This window comes from Balaenoptera physalus (assembly GCF_965194825.1).
Source record: "Balaenoptera physalus genome assembly, contig: HAP1_SCAFFOLD_1059, whole genome shotgun sequence".
Taxonomy (NCBI): Eukaryota; Metazoa; Chordata; class Mammalia; order Artiodactyla; family Balaenopteridae; genus Balaenoptera; species Balaenoptera physalus.
Window position 1 is genome coordinate 230,004 of NW_028125733.1, and position 26,853 is coordinate 256,856.

At 42.8% G+C, this 26,853-nt stretch overlaps 1 long non-coding RNA gene and 1 pseudogene across 5 annotated transcripts in view; one reads left to right on the top strand and one right to left on the bottom strand.

Moving 5' to 3' along the window:
* Positions 1-26,853, bottom strand: part of LOC309653733 — a 258,278-nt gene that overhangs the window by 229,995 nt on the left and 1,430 nt on the right. The window lies entirely within an intron of this gene.
* LOC309653729 (uncharacterized protein C2orf78-like) lies at positions 1,763-26,795 on the top strand (annotated as a pseudogene). Its single transcript has 4 exons — positions 1,763-1,850; positions 4,739-5,488; positions 6,761-7,066; positions 21,265-26,795. The product of its transcript is annotated as an uncharacterized protein C2orf78-like (transcript).

Below are 26,853 nucleotides of genomic sequence, written 5' to 3' on the forward strand. Positions count from 1 at the left end.
CTAGGTCCATAGATTTCCTCCCTCAAACCAGCCTACCTCACACATAAATCACTAGCAACTCAGCCCTTAACTCACATTATCACAGTCACAAGAGTGGTTAGGGAGAAAAGCACTAACCAGGGGAACTAACACAGAGGCAATCCAGGCCAAGCTGGGCTGGTGGCAGATATCTGCTCCTTACGCTCGGGTGCATAATGCGACTCACCACAATGCCTTTTTCACAGACCCTTTTTAAAGTTTCTCCACAAAATCCAACAGCTCAAGTTAGCTCATGACGCTTCAAGGTAAACAATCGTCAAGAGAAAAACATGCAATATGTCTTACAATGTTGGATTCCTTACAAATAGGACAAGGAAATAACCATGTAGACAAAACCAGAGCATTTGAAAACATCTGCGTTCTACAAACATACCAGTGAATGCTATAAATAAGGTAATATGACATAAAACAAAATGAAAACTAGATGTGAGACTGTTCTCTTCAGTGTACAGACTTCATGGCAGTTGCTGCACGATCTAGCTACTTATATCTACAACTCTCTGTTCTGTTAATACAAAATGAGGCCCAAGTGTGTCAACTTGTTTCCCACAGAAACCAAAAAACCTACATGCATCTCTTTTCTCCGGTGCCCTTTCACCTTACCTGCTCCCAGTTCTCCACCAATGTCCTCCTCTTTCTCTAATTATTCTCCTCTTCATTGTGCTTGGCCTTGCACCCAAGCATGCAAGACAGAGAGTCCTAGAGGTCCGAGATTCTAGAGGGGCTGTTTGCAAGGGGGAGGAGATTACGGTAACTGCCACACTGTATATACTTCTGTGCAAAGAAAGAGGGACAGTGTTCAGAATGTCTCTCACATATAAAAAGAGCTGGATGGCAGGATACCTGTGTGGCCCAAGGAACTAGAGCTAGCAAATCATGGGCAAAACAATTGCAACCAAAGGCTGGAAGAGGAAAGGTCTGCAACCAGCTCTGTCTCCTGGCTCTCTGGTATTTGCTGCCAATGGGCAGAGTCTATTTCGTGAAGCATCAAGCACTGAAAAGAAGACTCCTGCTGCTGGAAGTTGACAGGAAGGAACATCCAATGCAAGATCAAGGCTTGTCCTAGAAGCAATGCCCATAATGGAAGAAAAAAAAAAAAAAAAAGAAAGCGGAAGAGAAATGTTAAGTCGCAAGTCCAACCTGGCCCCCAGCCTAGCCCAGCCCAAGGAAGGTAGGAGTCAAGGAGAAGAAACTAAAAGAGAAGAGCCTTGGACCACAACATTCTCCACAGGGTACACTCAACAAACTTCACCCTGCTCTTTAACCAAGTTACAACTGTAATAGTTCAAACTACATGGCTCTTTCCTTCCTAAGGATACTAGTTAAATAAGATCTATATAGCTCTAAGTATATGATACATAAAATAGAATACTCTGTAGAATATAAGTAACTGTTAGTTAATTATATTAATGAACGTCTGTAAGAAATGTTGCAATGATTTCCCTAATGGAAGAGCCTGGGGGAGGTAAATCTGTCTTCTAGGATTTCCTCCCCAGAGCTCAGAAATTGAGGGGTTGTTTTAGCTCTCCTACGCTCTCTTCACCCAAGCCCGCCCTCCTGTTGGGGATCGGACCTCCCTATTGGCTAGCTCATACCTTTCAACTGCCTGCTTTGTGACATCACTCTCCTACCAAACCTACTACCACTTGGTAGAGGTCTTGGGGTTTCCGTGGAGCCGTTTGGACCAGTAACCAGTGACCTTTGTACTGGACACGTGCGCCGTTCAGCTGCAGCCACTCAGACATCCTCTAGTGTTGTCTCCTCATCCCTTGTACCTGCAGTTGATGTCTCCTCTTCTCTGACCATGTCAGGTAAGAAAAGAAACTTTGGAAAGTTTTGCGTTCGATTTCTTGTGCCCCTAAATTGAGGAGGAGATTCAAAATAGCGTGGAGTAATGAGGGAAAGTATTGAACTACAAGTCTGGAGACCTAATTTCAGTTTTGACTTTGACGTTTACTGTCTGTGTGACTTTGGACAAATCACTGACTGCCTCACAAAGCCTGCTGCTTTCCTTATCTGTTACGTTAGGATACCACATTGGGTTGATCACTCTGATCCCCTTCTTTTCCAATATTGAGCCTTAAAGGGTACCCATGTAGAAAATGAAATCAGAGACTTCTCAAAAGAGTGTTTCAACAGAAACATAGAAAAGCCAGGTGACACAGAAAACTAGCGATATATACCAAGATGTTTCATCTCCAATGGTCTCCCTCCACTAGTATTTCGACTAGTTGAAAAGAGAGAATAGGGAGAGAGGATGGAGAGTACTGGGCTATATAGGGAGGCACAGAGTCAAACGTAAGCAAGTTTAGGATTGTTTTCATTAGCACAGGCCAACAGGAACCAAGAGATGGGAAAAAAATATAAGAATGAAGAGGGAAAGCATAGAGGAGCTCTCAAGAAAGAGGCAGTTTGCCATGGAATGTTGATGGGAGCCAAAGATTTTAAATTAAAGCAGAAACAGCACAGAGGGAAATCTGCTCAGAGCAGGGCAAAACAAAGCTGATGGTAGCAAATCCTTACATTAACAGACTAAGAAGGAAAGTAAGGCCAGAACAGGGGATCACCAGGAAGGGCAGCCTATCAGAAAAGTCATACTCCGTTTTCTTTCTTTTATTGCCTCTCTGAATACAGCTGGCACTTGACAGTTTGGAATAGAAACATTTTAGAAGTATGTTTTAGAAATGATGCTTCCTAGAAACCAGAAACCAAAGTGGTTATCTAGGGGGCTGCTTTTCAGTGTTCTATTCTTTCTAATTTTTAAACTAGGTAGACATTTGACCAATTAAACATTTTAAATGATATCTTCTACATTGAATCAGAAGGACTATTTCCTTTGTGTGATATGTAGCTTCTAAGGCAAGGTTGCTTTTCAATTTTTACAGTTATTTCCTTCCTAACACAGAGAGCACATTGATCAACAGCCATCGTTCGCTTGTAGATCTTAGCTACCGGAGAAGAAAAAGAAAAAGTCAAGCCCCCACATCTCTAATTCCCCATTTAGGGAATTCCCTGGCGGTCCAGCGCTTAGGACTCGGTGCTTTCACGGCCAGGGCCACGCGGCGCGGCAAAAGAAAAAAAGAAAACACAAACATCCACGTTTATCTAAAACAATGTTGTGGAGTCCTTTGGATTTTCTTACATTTGAAAATCTTTTTTAATTGGATTCTAGGGATGATGGTTTTTTGAGGTCTTGGGATGTCATCTTCTTGGATGTGGAAGATGATTCTAAGTTCTAGGATAAATACAAAAACCTTCTTGATACTTTTTAAGCTTCCTTTCTGCTTATTATATGAGTTATATTCATGGAAAGATATATTTCTCCTAGGCTTAATACCTGTTACTTGCTGGGTAAAAATATGAATGAGCACAATAATGAAACTCTTTTACACTTACTATTTTGCTGTCTGCTTTGTACCGGTTTTCATTGAAATACTTGTCTATATATGTTGTGGCTACCTATACATTCACATTTGTTGCATTCTGTTGCTTGTTGTGCATTTTTTACTGATTTATCGTCTCTGTCTGTATGCATTGGCTAGGAATTCATTCACCTCTATCACCTCCATCGTGTTTTTTGGTTAATAGTATTCACTAAAATAGAGTGGGCAAAATTCACTTTCATAATATTGCATGTATGGTACAGAATGTCATTTGTTAGTAAATTCATTAGGCTTTGATACTTGCCCACATACCCCAGTTTTCATTAATATCTATGGATTTCTTTTTCGTTACGTAACATGTTTTTCATGATTTTTCTTTGTCTTTCTAGAACTTATTGTATCTTCCTCCATATAAATCATACGCAATAGATCAGCTTATTCATCTATTAATTATTACTGCTATTATTATTGGTGGTGGTGTTATAACCACTTTATAGATGAGTAATCTGAAGTAATCAGATAACTTTTCTCTTTCCAAAAGCACTTAAGAAATCCACTTTCGGGTAATCATTTTGAGGTAGGATGAGAAACCAGGCTTGAAGAGGGCAAACATGACTCTTTCAGTTCACCAGTTGGACTGAGCTATACGTCAACTCTAGGTAATAGCGTGGGAACTGCACAAGCAAAGGGAGACACTGAAGATGACAATGGTAATGGCCGTACTGTTTTCTAATGGACAAAAAAAATGCTTATATTATAAGTTCTATTTCTCCTGCTTTCTGGCACTATCATGCTCAGAGTGGAGTCCTGGCAAGGAAGTCAGGATACTTAGGTTCTGAAACCTGGTAATGACACTAACATAATGAGAGAACCTGAACAAGTCAACCCGACCTCTCTGAGCCTCAGTTTCCTTACTCGTGAAATGAGACTGAAAAAAGAGAAAGTTCTCTAAGGGCCTCCTAGTTCTAAAATGCTTCCAGTCTAGGAAATAGCATAGAAGTCAATACGAGTGCAGGCTGAAGGGAAAGACAGGGCAGGGAGAAGGTTGCTTCCAGCCTAGAGAACAATGTCTGAACCATACCACTTGGCTCTTCTGCCCATCTGTGCCCAAGATGGGAGCACAGGCAGTTAATACAGAAGAGTGGAAAACTGCTCAGTCCTTACAGCCATCATTAACTGTCTGATTTTGGGTTTCTCAGGAAGGGTCGATAGTAGAGGTGTCCTGAGAGCAAGAACCTTAAGATAATGCTGTTCCTCAAACGTAGTGAGAATTTCTCAACCTCCCTGAGTTTTTCATGACCCTCTTGTTCTTACAGAAAATTTCCAAAATCCATCTCTACTTGGAACTCTAAATTCTCTGCAGCATTGTCTTCCTGTGGTGAGCAATGCAACTTCCCTAACACGAAGTGTCTGCAACTTCTCCAGAGTCTCTGCCCCTGCCGTCAGTTCGGCATCGGCTACCGGTACCTCTTTCCAGACACTCATGGGTAGTGCCTACCTTTACCAACATTCCAGCACGACTATGTTATCTGGAGTTACTGACCACAGCCAGATCTCCACTTCAGCTCCTTCCTATCCAGGTGTTCTTGAGTGGGACATCACAGGAAGCACTGAAAAGAATTCCTCTTCACTCGGAGACTTTACTCTGGCACTCACTGACCGGCACCCAGCTGCTTCCTCCATGTTTATGGCAGCCCAGTATGATAAAACTTCAGACGCCAATAACATGGTCCCTCTATATCCATCACTTTCTGCCAGGCTTGCTCAGGGAGCACCATCTCAGATTCCAAATCAGGGGCATAGCCGCCTGTCACTTCCCTACCAGGAAGGAAGCCAGGTATATTACTATAACCAAGGCACACTGGGGTCTTCACTGTATGGAGAACTTGGCTCCTGCCCGCAATCCTATGGCTCCGCGTCATACACAGGAAGTAGGGCCTCTGCGCAACCAGAAATGGGAATGGGACTGAAGGAGATTCAGCCCACAAATATCCGACCACCAGCTTCCACCTCTGCAATCTGCCACCCTGTGTCTGCTCAACGCATCACAGAAACAAGTTTTCAAGGTGAGTATACAAACGGCAGAGAAAGTTGAAGAATGAGGTCGGCATTCACAAATGGGGTCAAATCGACAGCTGGGAAGGGGTGTAGAGACAGGTAGAATTTAGATCCTGAGCCTTCAGTAACCACTACCTTCGCTCAGTGCCCTCTGTTTTTAGACTCTATATAAGAACACCTAGGGCTTCCCTGGTGGCGCCGTGGTTAAGAATCCGCCTGCCAATGCAATGCGGGGGACACGGGTTCGAGCCCTGGTCTGGGAAGATCCCACATGCCGTGGAGCAACTAAGCCCATGTGCCACAACGACTGAGCCTGCATTCTAGAGCCCGTGAGCCGCAACTACCGAAGCCCACACGCCTAGAGCGCATGCTCCGCAACAAGAGAAGCCCGCACACCGCAACCAAGAGTAGACCCCGCTAGCCGCAACTAGAGAAAGCCCGTGCACAGCAATGAAGACCCTGTGCAGCCAAAAAAATAAATACGTAGAATAAATAAGTTCAAACAATCAATCAATAAATAAACGTAAATTAAAAAAAACAAAAAAACAAAAAGAACACCTAATGCAGGTGGGAAGGTGGCAGGGACACTGTAAAGGTCATCTATGCTACATGTACAAGAACCCCGAGAGCACACCAATAGGTACCACATTTTTCACTGCTGTAGCCGAGCATTCCCCCTGTACTACCACACTGTAGCACTCCCTTCCCTCGTCTACTGCTACAGTCTCTTTGGAAGGTGTCTCAGAACTCTTGTTATGAGAGTGCCAGTTGAAGTGTCCTCACTTCCGTCATTTATACCAGGATTTAAGACCTTGTGGTCCGAGATCCTGTCCAGAGAGCAAGCAGGCTAAGACTCTGTCTTTGTTTCTGTATTTCATCAGAAAGGGCTCTACCCCCTCTCCTAGTTCATGGTGTGAAGTGTTCTTAGCCTCTCGGGAAAGTGGGGAGAATTGAAAGGACTCTATATGAGAATGCTAGGCTTTGTAAAACATTTCAGTTGTTTAAAAAGAAGACTCATTTTGTATTGGACTTACAACAGTCCTATGAGATACAAAGAGAGCCAAGGATCAGTGACATGAAATGATCACCAGTTAAGCATTACAACAGTCACCGCTTACCTCGTAGCATAGGGCACTGTCCATGATCCTTAAGAAGAGTTAGTAGAAATGCCTTGCCCATCTTGCCCCTGAACCCCTTGAAAGGTACATGACTGCTGTGTTGGTGTTTAGGGGGAGCATCTCATTTACCAGGGACTGACTTCTCCCTTGATCCCTTTGTAGTGATGGAGACTTCCCTGGTGATGAAAAATTCCCTGGGATTGCAACCTCCAAGCCAGACGTTTTGTGTGACACAAACTCAAGAACTCCCCAAGTCCTGCAGTAGCAGAAACAGTCACATACTTGAGAGTAACCCACCATCTGAACTTGGGGACATTTCAGTGACAGCTCCAGTCCAGAGTGCCAGGCGTCTCCTGGCCCTGCCTCCAGCTCCAAGCCAGGGACAAACAGAGAGTAAGAACGTGGAGGATATCAAAACCAAGCTGTCAAAGCCTCTGGAGGCCTACCAGATCCCAATAGAAAACCAAGATCCTCCACTACTCCCTTTGGGAATCCCTGATATTCCCCAGCCGCTGGTCTGCACCGATCCCCTCAGCCAAGAGGAGCAGCCTGGTTCTGAAAATGCTGATCTGGGAGAGAACAGCCTGAGTCGTCAGGACCTAGGGACACTTGAAAATGGGACTGAACCTAGCAGTGGTCTTGCAGACATTACTACACTGGCGGAGGATATTCACCTTCCCCAGCTCTTTAATTCTTGGAAAGATCTTGATCGATCCCAAGGTCCCAACGTGATCAAAGCTGAAGACACCAGAGCCATTAAGGTGAATCAGGTGCAGGAAAAGCCAAGTGTCGTAAAGGTTCCCTCTGATCAACCCAGGAAGAACAAACAGAAAGCCTCTGAGCCTATCGGTGGTGCTCCCAAGGCCAAAATCCAGCCAAAGGATCCAGAGTGCCTGTTAGGGGGAGAAGCGGTTATATGCACTGCTGCAGTCAGTGACAGGGCTCCTGCGAACACGGCCAAGCACTCTCAAGGCAAACCTCAGAAAGCTGCATCCGGAAAGATCAGCAAAACTGAGAGCCATGGGCAGGAAAAGACCAAAAGGACCAGAGGAAGAAACAAGGCTGAAGAGAACAAGCAGTCAGGGAACAAAGTCAAGGCAGAAGACAAGCCAGCAATCCCCAACACGAAGCGAAAGGAACACCAAACTGAGCTTCGCCAAGAGAGCTTTCAAAAGCCTCGAACCTCCCTTGGCGTGCGCATGCTGGAGTCTGTGAAGGTTCTTCATGCGCTGGGGAAGAAGAATGAGACGAAAACTGGGCTCTCTTCCTGTCGGCTCTTGGGAAATTCAAGCAACCCCAAAGACCCCCAGCCACCCCCAGCGATCCAGCCACGGCGGCATACCCCACGTGAGGGTAAGAGGCCTGAGAAAACGCAAGTCCAAGCCCAGAAACCAGACAGCAGTGCTGAAACAGAGTGTCCATCTCCATCCCAGTGTGAGCGGCCTCCTCCTGGGAAGGTCAAGTTGATACCTCTGCCTTTTTCTGCCTGGGACAAGCCTCAAGCTCGACCCGCTCCTCGGAGGCCACAGTCTCTGGCCTCACATCGGCCTGCTGTGGCTTACCGTGCCCAGCCTGGTCCTACTGACTCAGCTCAACCTGCTGCAGTCAATTCATCCCAGCCAGCTCCTGCCTCTTTGCCAGGTCCCGCCAAACCAGCTCAGCCAACTGTGGCCAACCCAACCCAACCGGCTTGGACCAACCATACCCAGCCTCGTGTCCCTCAGCCTGCTGCTCCTAGGCCTGCACCCTACAAAACTTCATCTGGCGCTTCTCTCCAGCGCGAGCCTGTTCCCCCTGCTGTGACTAAGCGCCAGTCCCCACCCAAGCTCCAAACCCAACTTCTACTCCAAGACTTCAGCAAGCAACGAGTTCCATGGAGGGAACCCAACGTGCCTGAGCCAGTCATGTCAAAGCCCATCGAACAAGAGCAGAGGCCAGAGCGAGAGGCCATGAAGAGGCGGGCTCAACAACAACGGGAGAATGCTGCCAGATACACCTCTTCGGGGAAGCTGCAATTTTTCACCCAGAGGGACAAAGAAATGGAAATTGCTGACTACTACGGATACGTCAGGTGACAGCTGCTAGGATTCTTGCTGCCACCTTGGCTACCAGCGGTTCTTCCATACATAGGTAAGATAGGTATAGAACCGAATAAGTAAATGGAATAGAATTAATAGATGAGTAATAAACCTTTCGAACTTTGAGATGCTGCTAACTGGGGCGTGAGAAAGGAAGGACTGAAAGTTGGATGGGAGAATGAAGGAAAGGGGTAAAAACTGAGGAAAGAGGAAGGAACTTGGCCCAGGGCTAGGAAGGCCAAAAGAGACGTATGGATTTAGGAAAGGAAGCAGGAGTGAGGATGAAATGGCAGAAGTAAAAAGCAGGGTCAGGGGTCTGGGTTGAAAGAACACAATTGGAGTAGAGTTGAAGGTGACAGGAGATGAGTCTAGGTTTACTAGGAGAAATAGAAACAAAGTCTCTCGGGGAGGTTGGCCTTAAGTCTCACAACCACCAGATAGGTATTTCAGAAAACAAGAGGTTCACGACACATCTCTGAAAGGTTTGAGTTGCCTTATTCAGGTGTGATTATAGTGGGGGAATAGGCAAATCTACCAGAGAAGTGGCTAGGGCTCAGAGTCCTCCTAGGGGCAGCTGACGACAGGGCCAGAGCCAAGGGAACTGCTGTATCAGGAGGCCCACGAACAAATCAGGGGCATAGCCGCCTGTCACTTCCCTACCAGGAAGGAAGCCAGGTATATTACTATAACCAAGGCACACTGGGGTCTTCACTGTATGGAGAACTTGGCTCCTGCCCGCAATCCTATGGCTCCGCGTCATACACAGGAAGTAGGGCCTCTGCGCAACCAGAAATGGGAATGGGACTGAAGGAGATTCAGCCCGCAAATATCCGACCACCAGCTTCCACCTCTGCAATCTGCCACCCTGTGTCTGCTCAACGCATCACAGAAACAAGTTTTCAAGGTGAGTATACAAACGGCAGAGAAAGTTGAAGAATGAGGTCGGCATTCACAAACGGGGTCAAATCGACAGCTGGGAAGGGGTGTAGAGACAGGTAGAATTTAGATCCTGAGCCTTTAATAACCACTACCTTCTCTCAGTGCTCTCTGTTTTTAGACTCTATATAAGAACAGCTAGGGCTTCCCTGGTGGCGCCTGCCAATGCAGGGGACACGGCTTCGAGCCCCGGTCTGCGAAGATCCCACATGCCGTGCAGCAACTAAGCGCATGTGCCACAACGACTGAGCCTGCATTCCAGAGCCCGTGAGCCGCAACTACCGAAGCCCACGCGCCTACAGCCCATGCTCCGCAACAAGAGAGGCCACCGCGATGAGAAGCCCGCACACCGCAACCAAGAGTAGATCCCGCTAGCCGCAACTAGAGAAAGCCCGTGCACACCAATGAGGACCCAGTGCAGCCAAAAAAATAAATACGTAGAATAAATAAGTTCAATCAATCAATCAATCAATAAACGTAAATTAAAAAAAAAAAACAAACAAAAAAACAGAACACCTAATGCAGGTGGGAAGGTGGGAGGGACACTGTAAAGGTCATCTATGCTACATGTACAAGAACCCCGAGAGCACACCAATAGGTACCACATTTTTCACTGCTGTAGCCGAGCATTCCCCCTGTACTACCACACTGTAGCACTCCCTTCCCTCGTCGTTTTTTGTTTGTGTCTCTCAGTTATGAAAGAAAAGGTTCATTAAGGTCTCTGTGCTGTCATATTTTCTAAAATCCATTATCTGTTTTCTCAGTTTTGTTTTCTCTCTCTCTTTTATATTCGATTTCTTCCTTTTCTGTAGGCTCCTTCCTCTCAGCTAGAACCATGCTTATGTCTCTCCTTATCATAGACTGGGGAGTGGAGGGCTTGCCTGTGGTTGATGCTTCTACCACTTTACATCTCTCTCTTCTCTTTATTACTAAATACTTTTGTCAAAAAAGATGTTTTATTACTTTTGAGTGTAAAAGTAAAAAGATAACTAAATATAAAGAGTTTAGATAATATATAAAATATAAAGACCTTGGAAATCACCCATAATTCTCACCATCCTGAAATAGTCGTGATTAACATTACAGATAAGCTTCCAGGTTTATATTTTATGATTCTCATACCTACTGCCTATCTTGGATCTATTTTATTAGGTCTGCAATCTAATGAAGCTAAATATCAAATGAAGAACTCCATGAGAGCATAAAATGAGAGCTTTTTTAATGTTTAATTAAATGTTTACCAGTGTTTCTTACACTTTTATAAAACAGGCCGATTTCATACCAGTCTTCACAATCATGTTCATATATGGAGAGAAACAACAGTCCAAAAAAATGAAATCATACTATGTATATTGTTTTGAAGCTCTGCACTTAGTATATCATAGACATCTTTCTATGCAGTAAATAAAGATTTATGTAGTCATTGTTAATAGCTTTATGGGTTCCATTGTATAAATATAATAGTTAGTTAGTTCCAAATGACAGATATTTAAGTTTTTTTGGAAATTTTCTTTATCATAATCCGCACTTCGATGGGTAGTCTTGTTACATCTTTCTGAATTTTTCAATTTCCTTGAGAAACATTTCTAAACATGGAATTTCTGGGTTACCAAGTAGGCACATTAAAAATGTTTAAGCCACACTACTAAATTGTCCTTCTGAAATGTTGATTCAATTATTTGTTCACCAGTAATGTGCAATAATATTTTGGTCAATACCTGCCAACAGCATTCTTGTTAATACTTGCCACATAGGCCAGAAATATGGTATCTATCCTGATCCACATTTCTTTAATCACACGGAGTTTTTAGTTTCTTTTGTGTGTTGATCGACCGTATTTCTTCTTTTTTGAACTGCCTATCTTATCTTTAACCCAGGTTTCCTTAGATATGCTAATGCTTTTTTTCCCTGAACATGTGTACCCAGGACATGTACATTTGAGGGGTTAAGAGTGAATATAAGGGAATAAGTGCAACTGCCTGCTTGTTCTTCCCTTCTTCCTTTGATTACACCTACTCTTTCTTTGACTCATTCTTTCTGTGCCTCTCTCTGCTGTGTCTATGCAGGCTGTCCCCAGGCTCTATAGTTCATGCTTTTCTCTTATTACAGTGTCTTTGCACCCTGTCTGCTTCTGTGTTCTTTCTCTCTGCCTCTGTGCACCCGCATTCTGTGCACTTGTGCTCTCCTCCACCCCACCCCATGCTGTCTCTTGTCTCACTGTCTCTGCTGTGTATCTCTCTTGTTCTTCTGCTTACTCCTTTTCTCCTCTCCTTCTCTCATGTTCTTGCTTGTGTTTGTCTCTGTGCTCTTTCTCTCTCTCCCTGTTTTTTCTTTCTTTCCCCCCCTCCCTTTCCCATCTTTTTCTCTCAATGTCTGGGTGTATACTGGGATCAAAGAAAAGGGATAGTTTACTACTGTCAGTACAAAAGAAGCCATATTTATCAGTTTTTGTTTACGGAGAAAAAGCTGAAGATGAATAATTTCTCTGTATTTTTGACCTCTCATTATTTCCAGTTGCCCACGTTTTCAGCAGTGGGGCAAATGAACAACACAAACTAACTACCAAACAAAGAGACCTCCATGAGAGAATAAAATGAGAGCTTTAGTAATATTTAATTAAATGTTTACCAGTGTTTCTTACATTTTTATAAAACAGGCTAATTTCGTATCACTCTTCACAATCACACATATATGGAGAGAAACAACAGTCCAAAGCAGTATCTTGGAACCCAAGGATAAATTTCATTATATGCTAAGAGGTAAAAAGCAAGATATAATATTTACATGTATTTATATGACTGGATCAAAATTAAATATTAGCAGATTATTTTAAGATTATGGGATTATACATTTTTTCTTTTTAATTTTTCATGTATTTTTTTAAACAAGCAGCACATCTTTTCTAATATGAAACCATAAAAATTTCTTTGTGACATTAATTAAAAAGTGACCTCAGCCAGACTGATCAAACATAAAACGTTAGTTATGAGCTGGAAGAGAGAATTCTCAAGTTTTCATTGTGTTCTAGTTTCTGCCTAAAGTACCTATTTGAACCTCCAATCTAGTCATAACAAATCCTTCTAGAAGCAGAGCGAAAGCATAGAATTAGTACGCAGTTTCTATGCCAAGATAAAGTTAAAAAATTTTTTTTAACTTCAGCTGCCAAGAGTTGAGTTAAGTATACTCCTAGGTTCATGGCCTCTCTTTTTAAAATTTCATTCCCAGATCCCATCCTCATTCCTGTCCTCCCATCGGAACTGGCCATGTTATGTAAATATCTTTTGGCTTACAAGAGTTCTTACAAAATATGTATTCTGTGTTGTCATGTATTTTCAACTTATATAAAAGGTATGTCATTATTTTTGTTATTTTCACTAAGCTTGTATTTTTAAGATTCATCACATTGCTATACATACATCTAATTCAGGTTTCTGATCACTGCATAGTACTCCATGGAGTGCATCTACCAATTTACCTATGCACTTTCCCTGTAATGGACACCCAGGTCGCCGTCAATTCCCAACAAGGCAAAACACCAGCAGTGCACATCCTTGTCCACATTGCCTTATGGACCTTGTGAGACTACCTTTGTTGCACAGACCCACAAGTGGAAATCTTGGATCATAAGCTATATGTATACTTAATTTTCTACATTAGTACCAAATTAATTTCCAGTCTATATTCCTCCCTGCAATGCATGAAAATTCCTATACTTCCACCTTTCTGCCAATAATTTATAGTTTTTCCGGATTAGAAATACAAGTTTCCATACCATGGAAAGGTAGGGTTTTTGGGTCATTTTTAATTAAATGTTACTTGTCTTGAGAATCTACCCTATCTCCACTCTGTAATTTCCAAGGGAAGAAAGAGTCTTTCAGACACTTCCAAAATTACTGCTGTGCTTTCAACCAGAGTGCATTCATATGTTCATCCAGACATAATTACAATATACAACGTGACAAAAGTACAAGAATGGGATATTTTCATTGTTTTTATCAGATTTTGACATATAACAGATAAAAGATATGGAAGATTTGAATAGCAATATTAAGAAGTTTGATTTAAAGTATCTATAGAAAACTTTATTCCCAAAACACAGCATCCACAGTTGTTCCAAATGCCCACGGAGTATTTACAAAAATTAACTGTACATTTAGGCAAAATGTTGATAAATCCGCAAAGTAGAACATTTCTAACTAAGCTTATATTCTCTAACCACAGTACAATAAGGTTGGAATTTAACAACTATAACTTTTTCCTTAAATAAACATTTTAAAACATTCTAAACTTCTGGGCTATAGGACAACTAAAAATTGAGATTATAGAATTTTTTTCATTAATGACAGTAAAAGCACATATCCAAAACTTACGGGATGTGACTAAATCTATATTGAGAGGAAAATGTATAGCCTTCAATGATATTTTAGTTCAACAAACTCAACTAGGAAATAATTGAAATAAGCATTCTATAAATGAGTCCCCAGAATTGATCGATTTAACCAAGATCTGGTTCTTTGAAAAAAAAAAACAGACCAAATCTCTGGTTATTCTGACCATGAGGAAAAGGATCAACACTAATAGTATGGAAGGGTATAACCACAGTCAAAGAAGTGTTTTTTTAAAAAAGATTACTGTATGCAACTTTAGGCTGATATATATTTTTTTTTCCTTTTTTTTTTTTTTTTAAATATGAATGGCTGGATTTTATTTATTTATTTATTTTATTTTTTTGGCTGTGTTGGGTCTTCGTTTCTACGCGAGGGCTTTCTCTAGTTGGGGCAAGCGGGGGCCACTCTTCGTCGCAGTGCGCGGGCTTTTCACTGTCGCGGCCTCTCTTGTTGCGAGGCACAGGCTCCAGACGCGCAGGCTCAGTAGTTGTGGCTCACGGGCCTAGTTGCTCTGCGGCATGTGGGATCCTCCCAGACCAGGGCTCGAACCCGTGTCCCCTGCATTGGCAGGCAGATTCTCAACCACTGCGCCACCAGGGAAGCCCTAGGCTGATATATTTTAAAACCTAAATTAGATGGGTGATTTTCTAAGAAAATATAAATGAACAGAATTGACCAAGAAGTTTTAAATCCTAAGTAGATCATTAATAATAGAAATTTAAAAGACTGTCAGTAATCTGTAGACCTCCCCACCTCTAACTATGTGCCCTCCAGGAATTTTGTACAAATATATGTGCCCACCAAAAGTATGAGAGGATGTGTTTCTTCATTCCTTTGCCAACTATGGGTAGTATCAGTCTTTTAAATATTTGCTAATCTAATGTGTGAAAAAACTCATTGCTTTAAGTTGCATTTTTTAAATATTAGGTTTCAGAGATTGCTCTTTACATTTCCTGTTTTGAGAATTAGCTGCTTATATCCTCTGAAGGATATAATTTACATGCCCATTTTTCTCTGAAGAATTTTTCTTATTAATTCTTGAGCATTATTTATATTGCATTAATAGTGTAATAGCATTGTTGTGTACTCAACTTCTTTCTTTTTTCCATGCTAAGAAAGATGTCCCCAACCGCAAGATTATAAAAAAGTATTCTCCTTTTTTTTTTTTTTTAATACTTATTTAGGGTGGAGGGCAATGCATTTAAACACTTAATCCACATGGAATTTATTTTGTGTGTCTAGATATAATTTTATTGCCAAATGTTTAGCTAATTGTCAGTAGAGATTTTTAAGTAAGAAAGTGATACTCATAAATTAATTTATGAGAAGAAACTAAGCTGGACTCTCGTCACTTGGACTTGGTAATTAATAGCCGTGGTTCTTTGGAAATTTCTACCCAAAGCAACTAAAATACTATGCAAACACCTTATCAAAATGGAGAGATTGGAAGAGGAAACTAATTCTGACTGAAATATGAAGGAGTTTTATTGATTAAAGTTGAAGTTAGATCAAAACATCCAAGTGAAAATATCTAAAAACATAGCTACGTATGACCTCATGAGTATGTCATGAGTGGAATAAAGATTTTAGAGCCATCCATGTAAAAAAGGTGATCATAATCCTCACAAATACTAAAGCTAAGAGGAAAGATTTCAGAGAATGCAGAGAAGAAAAGAGAGTGAGAGGGTCACTTCCAGACCATAATTTTTCAAACCTGATAGAAAATCCTTTGGGACTTAAGTCATCTAGCTCTACCACCCTCTACAAGATTTTAATGATCATTTGCTAACCTTCCAGTTTTTCCTGTATATTAATTGAGGACTTTAGCTCTTGATTTTCTTTCTTTTCTACCCCAAACCCAGCCACTATCTGGGAACCTTACCATCCTGTTAGTTTCTTGACCTCGGTTCTAATGACAAGTACTTCCATTACATTTTAACTCTACAGTCTCATGGCCATACTTTGAATTTTGGCATTATTCAGATTCGTTATGTCTCTGCAATCTTTACTCATTCATGTATGAAAAGAAATTTTCTGAGGACCATTCTGCAGGCGCAATGCATTTTTGATTTGAGGGGGAGGATATATTAGAGTTATCATCTACCACACTTGCAGAAATAATTGACCAGTTCTGATTTTCTGATGGTGACTAATAGACAGTTATCACCTTAGTTCCTGCTTTTAGAAGTTCTAATCTTGCCTTTCAGAATTAAATCTACGTCAAAATGTTATTTTGGGGGCAGACAAGCTAGTAAGTTTTGGTACTGAAACGCCAGTTGCCAGTTTGAACTGTGCATAGCTAAAAACTTTTCACAAGAAAAGACTGTCTTTTGGTGCCATCGACTGTATTTCTAATTTTGACTCTGTCTTATCAATGTGTATCTCTGGTCCTAAACTTTAGTGGTTATAAGTAAATTAGCATAAACCCATTTTTCTGAAAGAAAAGCATCTTTCGGCAGGCACCTTGCTGGCAGCAGGTCGGCAATAACAATCTTCATACATGAAGAATAGCTGTATACGGTGATGTAAGAAAATACAGCCTTTTTCCTATATTAGAGATGTTTTCCTAAGTTCAGTTTCCATCTAAGAAGTCATTATTTAATTGAAAAGCTTTCTCCCCCCCCCCCCCGGGTCTCTATGATGGTTTGTCTGATCAATGAACACGGGAATGCGGGAATGAATTTCACCTAGATTTTAATTAAACTAAAAAGTACTACAAAAAGCCTGAAACATCTCTGAGATGGTGGCAGTTACTTTTCCCCCAGTTGTAATAAGGCATTAACAGGTGAGTTTACTCTCACAATAATAGAAATTATAACAGAAGAAGCCAGCCAGTGTGTATCTCCTTTCAAGACGCTCTGCAACAGAAAGCTTAAATCATGGTAGCTGATAATGTGAGTTGACTTGTAGTCACTTCAATCTTTATGTGTAAGCCCAGTTGCAGAGAACAGAGTGGGTTGATTCACATCCAGGCGCTCAGGGATGATGAGATCATTAGAGGAAATGCCTGAGACTCTCCCACGGACTAAGGAAAGTGGATTGTTGTGGTTTACCGACAGCATCTGTAAATGAATTCAGCAACAATTCTATGTTCTAGCCCATGGTGGGTCCTCAGCACAAATTGTCACACACAGTGCAGACCTGTGAATTGTGGTTACTGATTCAATCTGTGGAGGCCAAATTAGCGTGACGGCACGGTTCTGACGGTTTGCACTTAGCGCTAGCCATAGTGTGTGTAGCGCTGCACCAAACGTACAATACCCAGCGCCCACATTTTTGTTCGGACTGTCCACTGTTAAATGGAAATGACGCTGTTGGTCACCTTCCATTGTTCTTGTACCCCTGATTCAGTAACAGAAGATGTAAGAACTGAGAGCCCGAGAAGCTTTTTTCTCCAAATAAGGCTTCATAATCGACATGTATTTCAGTTTGCGTACATGAATAAACACATTGTTATAGCTTTCTTGAGATCCTTAACATACCATAAAAGTCACCTATTTAAAGCGTACAGTTAAGTGTGTTTTAGTGTATTCACCGAGTTGTGCAACCATCACCCCAATTTAATTTTAAGACATTTTCAACACGTACCATAAGCACACTATGTACATTAGCAGTCACTCATTTCTCCCAATCTCCCACCGCTGCCCCAGCCCCTGCCCCGGCTGTGGTTACTAATCTGCTTTCTGTCTCTATAGATTTCATTATTCTGGACATTTCATGTAAATGGAATCATACAACATGTGATCTTTTGTGACTGGCTTCTTTCACTTAATATTTTCAGAGTTCATCTACATTGTAGCATGTATTCATTCCTTTTTATGACCAAATCATATTCCACTGTATGAATGCTCATATTTCACTTATCTATTCATCAGTTACTGGACATTTGCATTTCTTCCACTGCTTGGCTACTATTAACAAAGCTGCTGTGAACATCCATGTACAAGTTTTTGTGTGGACGTATTTTACATTTCTTTTGGGCATATGCCGACGAATGGATATACTCTGGATAATACGGTTAACTCTATATTTAACCATTTGAGGAACTACCAGACTGTTACGCAAAGTATTGTTACCATTTTGCATTCCTAGCAGCAATGTGTGAAGGTTCCCATTTCTCCACATCCTTGAAAACACTTGTTGTCGTCTGTCCTTTTGATTTTCACCATCCTAGAGGGCTAACTAGATACATTTTGTTGAGAAAGAATTTATTTTTAGACTATTTTCTATTTTTAAATGTTTACCGTTTTATAGGCAGGAATGAACTTAATCAGAAAGATTGAAACTAGAAGCAGAAACACACACACCAAGGCTCCTCATTTAATCCGATGTAAACGTGTGTGCTTTACACCCAGCGGTGCATACCATGTCCTCTGGAAGTGCCAGAGGTTCTCAGACTCGTTCTCGGAAGGGACCGTCAACACTCCCGCGGCCTCTGCTCCACAGGGTGCTCCAGCCTCTGCTTCAACAGCTCCACCACTCACTTGCCGCTCATTGGCAACTTGTTTCATTTGTCTAAGGCTCCAGCTGGCAAAGGTTTTAAAACTTAAAAAGATCCAAAATCTGCCTGTACTAGATTTCCTGGCTCTGCTTCCAGTTCTGCTCTCTGAAGGCACAAAAGAGACCTAATCTTCTACCTCTCAGGTCCCCACTTCCTTCCCTGAAGTATTTCCCCTCAGGTCTTCACTCTTTGAACCATTTCTCACAGGTCATCCTTTCTACTCCCCTTTCCTAAGTTGACAGCTTCTGGGTCTATTTGTTGACATCCTGTTTTTAAGCATGTCCCTTTGAACTAAGCATGTTGTGCTTCAGATGGTGACAGAGGATCTATCATCTTCCTTTCTGTAAGCTAGAACATTTCTATGGCCTTACATATGTTTTACTCCTATTGAACTCACCAAAGCCATTAAACCTTTATTGCCACACTCTTCCTTGTAAGTTTTTGTTTTGTTTATTCTCATGTCTTAAACTGATAATACATGGTACAAAATTAAAAATATATAAAGGAGTATTTGATAAAGTGTCTTCCCTCTCCCGTTTCCCAGGCACCCATCTTTCTTTTCCAGAGCTACTCAGTGTGACTTGTTCTTGCATATCTTTACAGAGATTTTTAAAACACTTTATAGAAGTTTAATTTACATACCATAAAATACATCCATTTTAAGTATACAATTCAATTATTTTTAGTAAATTTACAGAGCTGTGCAATCATCACCACAATCCAGTTTTAGAACACTTCTGTTACCCAGAAAAGTCCCTTATACCTGTTTGCAATCAATCCACATTCCCAGCCCCAGACAACCTCCAATCTGCCTTTTTCCTTTTCTGCACATTTCACGTAAATAGAATTATATAATATCTAGTCTTTGCATCTAGCTTCTTAGCATGATGTTTTCAAGATTCATCCTTGTTATAGTGTGTACCAGTACTCCTTTTTATTGCTGGTTAGTATTCCATTGTATAGCTCTACCACATTTTGTTTATCCCGTTGCCAGTTGTTGGACATTTGGATTGTTTCATTTTTTTTCTTTTTCGGATAACGTGAATCATGCTGCTATGAACATTTTTGTAAAAGTTTTTCTGTGGACATATGTTTTCATTTCTTTTGCATATATACGTAGGATTGGAATTGCTGGGTCATATGGTAAGTTTATGTTTAGCTTTTAAGAAAATGCCAAAGGGCAAGCCCCACAAACAGCAAGAAAGTTGAAGAATGAGGTCAGCATTCAAAAATGGGGTCACATCTACAGCTGGGAAGGGGTGTACAGACAGGTAGAATGTAGATCCTGAGCCTTTAATAAGCACTACATTGGCTCAGTGCTCTCTGTTTTTAGACTCTATATAAGAACACCTAGGGCTTCCCTGGTGGCGCCGTGGTTAAGAATCGGCCTGCCAAGGCAGGGGACACGGGTTCGAGGCCTAGTCAGGGAAGATCCCACATGCCGTGCAGCAACTAAGCGCATGTGCCACAGCTACGGAGCCTGCATTCTAGAGCCCGTGAGCCACAACTACTGAAGCCCACGCGCCTAGAGCCCATACTCCGCAACAAGAGAAGCCACCGCAATGAGACACCCGCACACCGCAACCAAGAGTAGCCCCCGCTAGCCGCAACTAGAGAAAGCCCGTGCACAGCAATGAAGACCCAGTGCAGCCAAAAAAACTAATACATAAAATAAATAAGTTCAAAAAATAAACAAATTAAAAAAAAAAAACAGTACACCTAATGCAGGTGGGAAGGTGGGAGGGACACTGTAAAGGTCATCTATGCTACATGTACAAGAACCCCGAGAGCACACCAATAGGTACCACATTTTTCACTGCTGTAGCCGAGCATTCCTCCTGTACTACCACACTGTAGCACTCCCTTCCCTGATCTACTGCTATAGTCTCTTTGGAAGGTGTTTCAGAACTCTTGTTATGAGAGTGCCAGTTGAACTGTCCTCACTTCCTTCATTTATACCAGGATATAAGACCTTGTGGTCCGAGATCCTGTCCAGAGCAAGCAGGCTAAGACTCTGTCTTTGTTTCTATATTTCATCAGAAAGGGCTCTACTCCCTCTCTTAGTTCATGGTGTGAAGTGTTCTTAGCCTCTCAGGAAAGTGGGGAGAATTGGAAGGACTCTACATGAGAATGCTAGGCTTTGTAAAACACTTCAGTTTTTTAAAAATAAGACTCATTTTGTATTGGACTTATAACAATCCTATGAAATACAAAGAAAGCCAAGAATCAGTGACATGAAATGATCACCAGTAAGAATTACAACAGTCACCGCTTATCTCGTAGCATAGGGCATTGTCCATGATCCTTAAGAAGAGTTACTAGAAATGCCTCGCCCATCCTGCCCCTAAACACCAACACAGCAATCATGTACCTTGAACGGTACATGATTGCTGTGTTGGAGTTTAGCGGGAGCATCTCACTTACCAGGGACTGACTTTTACCTTGATTTCTTTGTAGTGATGGAGACTTCCCAGGTGATGAAAAATTCCCTGGGATTGCAACCTCCAAGCCAGACATTTTGTGTGACACAAACTCAAGAACTCCCCAAGCCCTGAAGTAGCAGAAATATTCAGATACTTAAGAGTAACCCAACACCTGAACTTGGGGACATTTCAGTGACAGCTCCAGCCCAGAGTGCCAGTCGTCTCCTGGCCCTGTCTCCAGCTCCAAGCCAGGGACAAATAGAGAGTAAGAACGTGGATGATATTAAAACCAAGCTTTCAAAGATTCTGGATGCCTAACACATCCCAAAAGAAAACCAAGATCCTCCACTACTCCCTTTAGAAATCCCTGATATTCACCAGCCGCTGGCCTACACCGATCCCCTCGGCCAAGAGAAGCAGCCTGGATCTGAAAATGCTGATCTGGGAAAGAACAGCCTGAGTCGTGAGGACCTAGGGACGCTTGAAAATGGGATCGAATCTAGCAGTGGTTTTGCAGACATTACTACACTGGCGGAGGATATTCACCTTCCCCAGCTCTTTAGTTCTTGGAAAGATCTTGATCAATCCCAAGGTTCCAACGGGATCAAAGCCAAAGATACCAGAGCCTTTAAGGTGAATCAGGTGCAGGAAAAGCCAAGTGTCATAAAGGTTCCCTCTGATCAACCCAGGAAGAACAAACAGAAAGCCTCTGAGCCTATCAGTGGTGCTCCCAAGGCCAAAATCCAGCCAAAGAATCCAGAGTGCCTGTTAGGGGGAGAAGTGGTTATATGCAACGCTGCAGTCAGTGACAGGGCTCCTGTGAACACGGCCAAGCACTCTAAAGGCAAACCTCAGAAAGCTGCATCCAGAAAGATCAGCAAAACTGAGAGCCATGGGCAGGAAAAGACCAAAAGGACCAGAGGAAGAAACAAGGCTGAAGAGAACAAGCAGTCAGGGAACAAAGTCAAGGCAGAAGAGAAGCCAACTATTCCCGAGACGAAGCGAAAGAAACACCAAACTGAGCTTTCAAAAGCCTCGAACCTCCCTTGGCGTGCGCATGCTGGAGTCTGTGAAGGTTCTTCATGCGCTGGGGAAGAAGGATGATAAGAAAACTGGGCTCTCTTCCTGTCGGGTCTTGGGAAATTCAAGCAACCCCAAAGACCCCCAGCCACCCCCAGCTATCCAGCCATGGCGGCATACCCCACGTGAGGGTAAGAGTGCTGAGAAAACTCAAGTCGAAGCCCAGAAACCAGACAGCAGTGCTGAAACAGAGTGTCCATCTCCATTCCAGTATGAGCTGCCTCCTCCTGAGACGGTCAAGTTGATACCTCTGCCTTTTTCTGCCTGGGACAAGCCTCAAGCTCGACCCGCTCCTCAGAGGCCACAGTCTCTGGCCTCACATCGGCCTGCTGTGGCTTACCGTGCCCAGCCTGGTTCTACTGACTCAGCTCAACCTGCTGCAGTCAATTCATCCCAGCCAGCTCCTGCCTCTCTGCCAGGTCCTGCCAAACCAGCTCAGCCAACTGTGGCCAACCCAACCCAACCGGCTTGGACCAACCATACCCAGCCTAGTGTCCCCTCAGTCTGCTGCTCCTAGGCCTGCACCCTACAAAACTTCATCTGGCGCTTCTCTCCAGCGCGAGCCTGTTCCCCCTGCTGTGACTAAGCGCCAGTCCCCACCCAAGCTCCAAACCCAACTTCTATGCCAAGACTTCAGCAAGCAACGAATTCCATGGAGGGAACCCAATGTGCCTGAGCGAGTCATGTCAAAGCCCATCGAACAAGAGCAGAGGCCAGAGCGAGAGGCCATGAAGAGGCGGGCTCAACAACGGGAGAATGCTGCCAGATACACCTCTTCGGGGAAGCTACAATTTTTCACTGAGAGGGACAAAGAAATGGAAATTGCTGACTACTACGGATACGTCAGGTGACAGCTGCTAGGATTCTTGGTGCCACTTTGGCTACCAGCGGTTCTTCCATACATAGGTAAGATAGGTATAGAACTGAATAAGTGAATGGAATACCATTAATAGATGAGTAATAAACCTTTCGAATTTTGAGATGCTGCTAACTGGGGCGTGAGAAAGGAAGGCCTGAAAGTTGGATGGGAGAATGAAGGAAAGGGGTAAAAACTGAGGAAAGAGGAAGGAACTTGGCCCAGGTCTAGGAAGGCCAAAAGAGATGTATGGATTTAGGAAAGGAAGCAGGAGTGAGGATGAAATGGCAGAAGTAAAAAGCAGGGTCAGAGGTCTGGGTTGAAAGAACACAATTGGAGTAGAGTTGAAGGTGACAGGAGATGAGTCTAGGTTTACTAGGAGAAATAGAAACAAAGTCTCTCGGGGAGGTTGGCCTTAAGTCTCACAACCACCAGATAGGTATTTCAGAAAACAAGAGGTTCACGACACATCTCTGAAAGGTTTGAGTTGCCCTATTCAGGTGTGATTATAGTGGGGGAATAGGGAAATCTACCAGAGAAGTGGCTAGGGCTCAGAGTTATCCTAGGGGCAGCTGACGACAGGGGCAGAGCCAAGGGAACTGCTGCATCAGGAGGCCCACGAATAGGGCCTGGTATGTAAATCACGATGTACTCAACACCTAAGCACGAGGGGAGCGAATGCACTATTCAGTTAACCTTGGCAACGACGGGCAAGGCCGGTATTCCTGTGCCACTTCACTTACAGAGGTGCAGCAAAGGGCTGAGGTCACATCCCATGTGGAGGTACAAGGACTCAACTTGAGGCCCAAATGCCTCTGAAGTCCTCTGTATTTGCAGATGCCCGTAGGCGGCCAACCTGGCTTTCAGAGCACAGCATCCTGAGGTTACTGGTGGACGAGATCAAACTTCTGCACGCGCCTAAATATTAACTTGAGGGGCTTCCTCCATTGAGCAGGGCACGTGCCGCCTTTTGTAAACATCACCATCAACTGAAACGCATGAGAAAAAATCCGACGGAAGCGTCCACTCTCACGGGTGAGAGTGGTGGGGGCACGCGCACTGGGCAGCAGCTCCAACAGCCACAGGACGCAGGCGCCCAGGGGTTCAGAGGCTCCCTGGGAGGCCTCGTGGGGCAGCTCGAGGGAGTGACGATGGGAGAGAGCGGCAGGGGTGGGCGTGAAAAGGAATGCAGTGGGGAGAAGGGAGAGATGGAGACAGTGGATAGTGACTATGGGAAAACGGGCAATTTTCATTTTCAAAATTATTTTTTTGAGATGTCATTCACATGCCATAAAATTCACCTTCTGAAACTGCAAATTCAGTGTCATTTAGTACATCCACAAGCCTATGCAACCATCACCGGCATCTAACCCATCACGTTTTCATCACCCCAAAAAGAAGCCCCCTTAAGCATCAGCAGGCACTCTTCATCCCCTCTTCCTTCAGTCCTGGCAACCATTAATTTGCTTTCTGTCGCTATGGTTTTTGCCTTTTCTGGACATTTCATGAAATAATACAAATGTGACCGCTGTCTCTGGCTTCTTTCACTTAGCATAATGTTTTCAAGTTCGTCCATGTTGTAGCATGTGTTAGTACTTCATTCCTTTTTATGGCTGTATAATATTTCACATATACACCACATTTTAAAAATCCATTCATCCACTGATGGGCATTTGGGCTTTTTTCACTAATAATGTCCATTTTTTGAGAGTTTATTCTGTGCCAGGCAGCACCAGGCTAAGTTACTGACCTTACTTCACAGATAAAGAGGCTTGGAGAGTGTGAAGAGTTTGCCCAAGATTAAGAGCTAGCAATTGGGGGAACTGGGGTTTGAACTCAGGCAAACTTCACAGGTAATAGATTCACATGACAGAACACTAGAAAAGGTACACAAGGGTATTCAATGAAAAGTGACCCTTTTCCCCACGTTCCCCAGCCACACATTTCCCTCCTCAGAGACATCTGCTTTGGCCGTGCTGTGGATCCTTCCAGAGAAATATTTATACCCCAACATTTATGTATCACAATTTACTGACTAATCTGTCCCACTGATTTGAAATGTCACTTTTATGGTATAACAGATTCTTATACATATATATATATATATATATATATATATATATATATATAAATGTATTTATTTATTTATTTTTGGCTGCTTTGGGTCTTTGTTGCTGTGCGCAGGCTTTCTCTAGTTGCGGCAAGCGGGCTTCTCATTGCGGTGGCTCCTCGTGTTGCCGAGCACGGGCTCTAGGCGCGTGGGCTTCAGTAGTTGTGGCACACAGGCTCAGTAGTTGTGTCTCACGGGCTTAGCTTCTCCACGGCATGTGGGATCTTCCTGGGCCAGGGATCGAACCCATATCCCCTGCATTGGCAGGAGGGTTCTTAACCACTGCACCACCAGGAAAGCCCCTTATACGTATTTACTCTTTTCAGAGCTGTCCTGACTCTTTTTTGCCTATCTGTTATGTTTGCCATTTCTCTAAAATTCTTTTTATCTTCTTTTAGATTTAAAAAAATTTTTTCCTCTTCTTGTTTGTTTCTCTTAAGGCATTATCCATTATGTTCATTCACTCGTATTATTTTATTTAATTTATTTAATTAATTAACTTATTTATTTTTGGAGGTGTCGGGTATTAGTTGCAGCACGTGGGCTCTTTGTTGCAGTGCGTGGGCTCTTCCTTGCGGCTCGTGGGCTCTCCAGTTGTGGCGCGTGGGCTCCAGAGCACGTGGGCTCAGTAGTTGCGGCGTGCGGGCTTAGTTGCCCTGCAGCATGTGGGATCTCAGTTCCCCAACCAGGGACCGAACCTGCATCCCCTGCATTGCAAGGTGGATTCTTAACCACTGGACAACCAGGGAAGTCCCCACTCTTGTATTATTTTAAATTTAGTCCTCACTTCTGAAACTTTTTTCTTTTATTTTGAATTCTGTCTTGAGTTCTATCATCTTACCTAATTCTGGTTTATGCTGTTCTTTCATCTTTTTTTTATTATGGTAAAATATACATAAAACAAAATTTATTATTTCAACCATTTTCAAGTATACAATTCAGTGACATTAAATACATTCACAATGCTGTGCAACCATCACCACTGTGCAAATTCAAAATAATTATGTCAAAAGATTGAGCAGGACATCAGAAAGATGGAGGCAGCAGCATAGTTTCTGAATCTCTCCAAACCCTTTCATGGAAGAAGATCAACTAAAACCAAACACCCATAGGTGGCATTTATCAGCATTTACCATTTCCAGAACTTTTTCACCATCCCAAACAGAGACTCTATAGCCACTAAACAATAACTTCCCATTCCCTCCTCGATCCATGTTCTTTCATCTTTCGCATTGTTTTTCCTAACGTCTTTTAGCCTACTTTGAAATAATAGGTTACAGTTTTGATCTGTTTTGTGGACCTGTCTTTTCCAACTTGATTTTATTGTCTGAAGACATGCTATTCTGCTCCTTATTCTCTTTTTTCTTACACTACCTCTGTACGGGATTTGATCCCAATCCTTTTCTGTTACTGATTTTTGGGTGAAAAAAGTTTTACAGCACTTTGAAAAGGTGGTGCGAGGCCATGTGGAAACATGTTCTTCATGGCTGTTTCATCAATGCTTCACTTATACTGCTTTGGAATAACTGTTTTCCAGGAGGCATAAACCAGTGGGCTTTATCATTGGACAGAGTGCAGAGAAAGGACCCCACGAAAGCTGATCACCTTAGCAGAAATGACTTAGTTATGATTTCACCCAAGATTGGTCACAAACCAGCCTGGGAAACTCAAGGAACCAGAGACAAGGCATAATGCCATCTTTCCTTCTCTCTGCCTCAGCTCTCAAGGATTGGTCACCTCCATGTTATTAGTAACTATTATTTGGTTTCTGTTCATAATTACTATCAGAAGACACAGCACTTAGGGGCCTAATTACACTGCCCAGCTACGCACCATTCTTCTTCATTTTGGCTTCCTGTCCACCAGCAGGAACCTGATTTAGT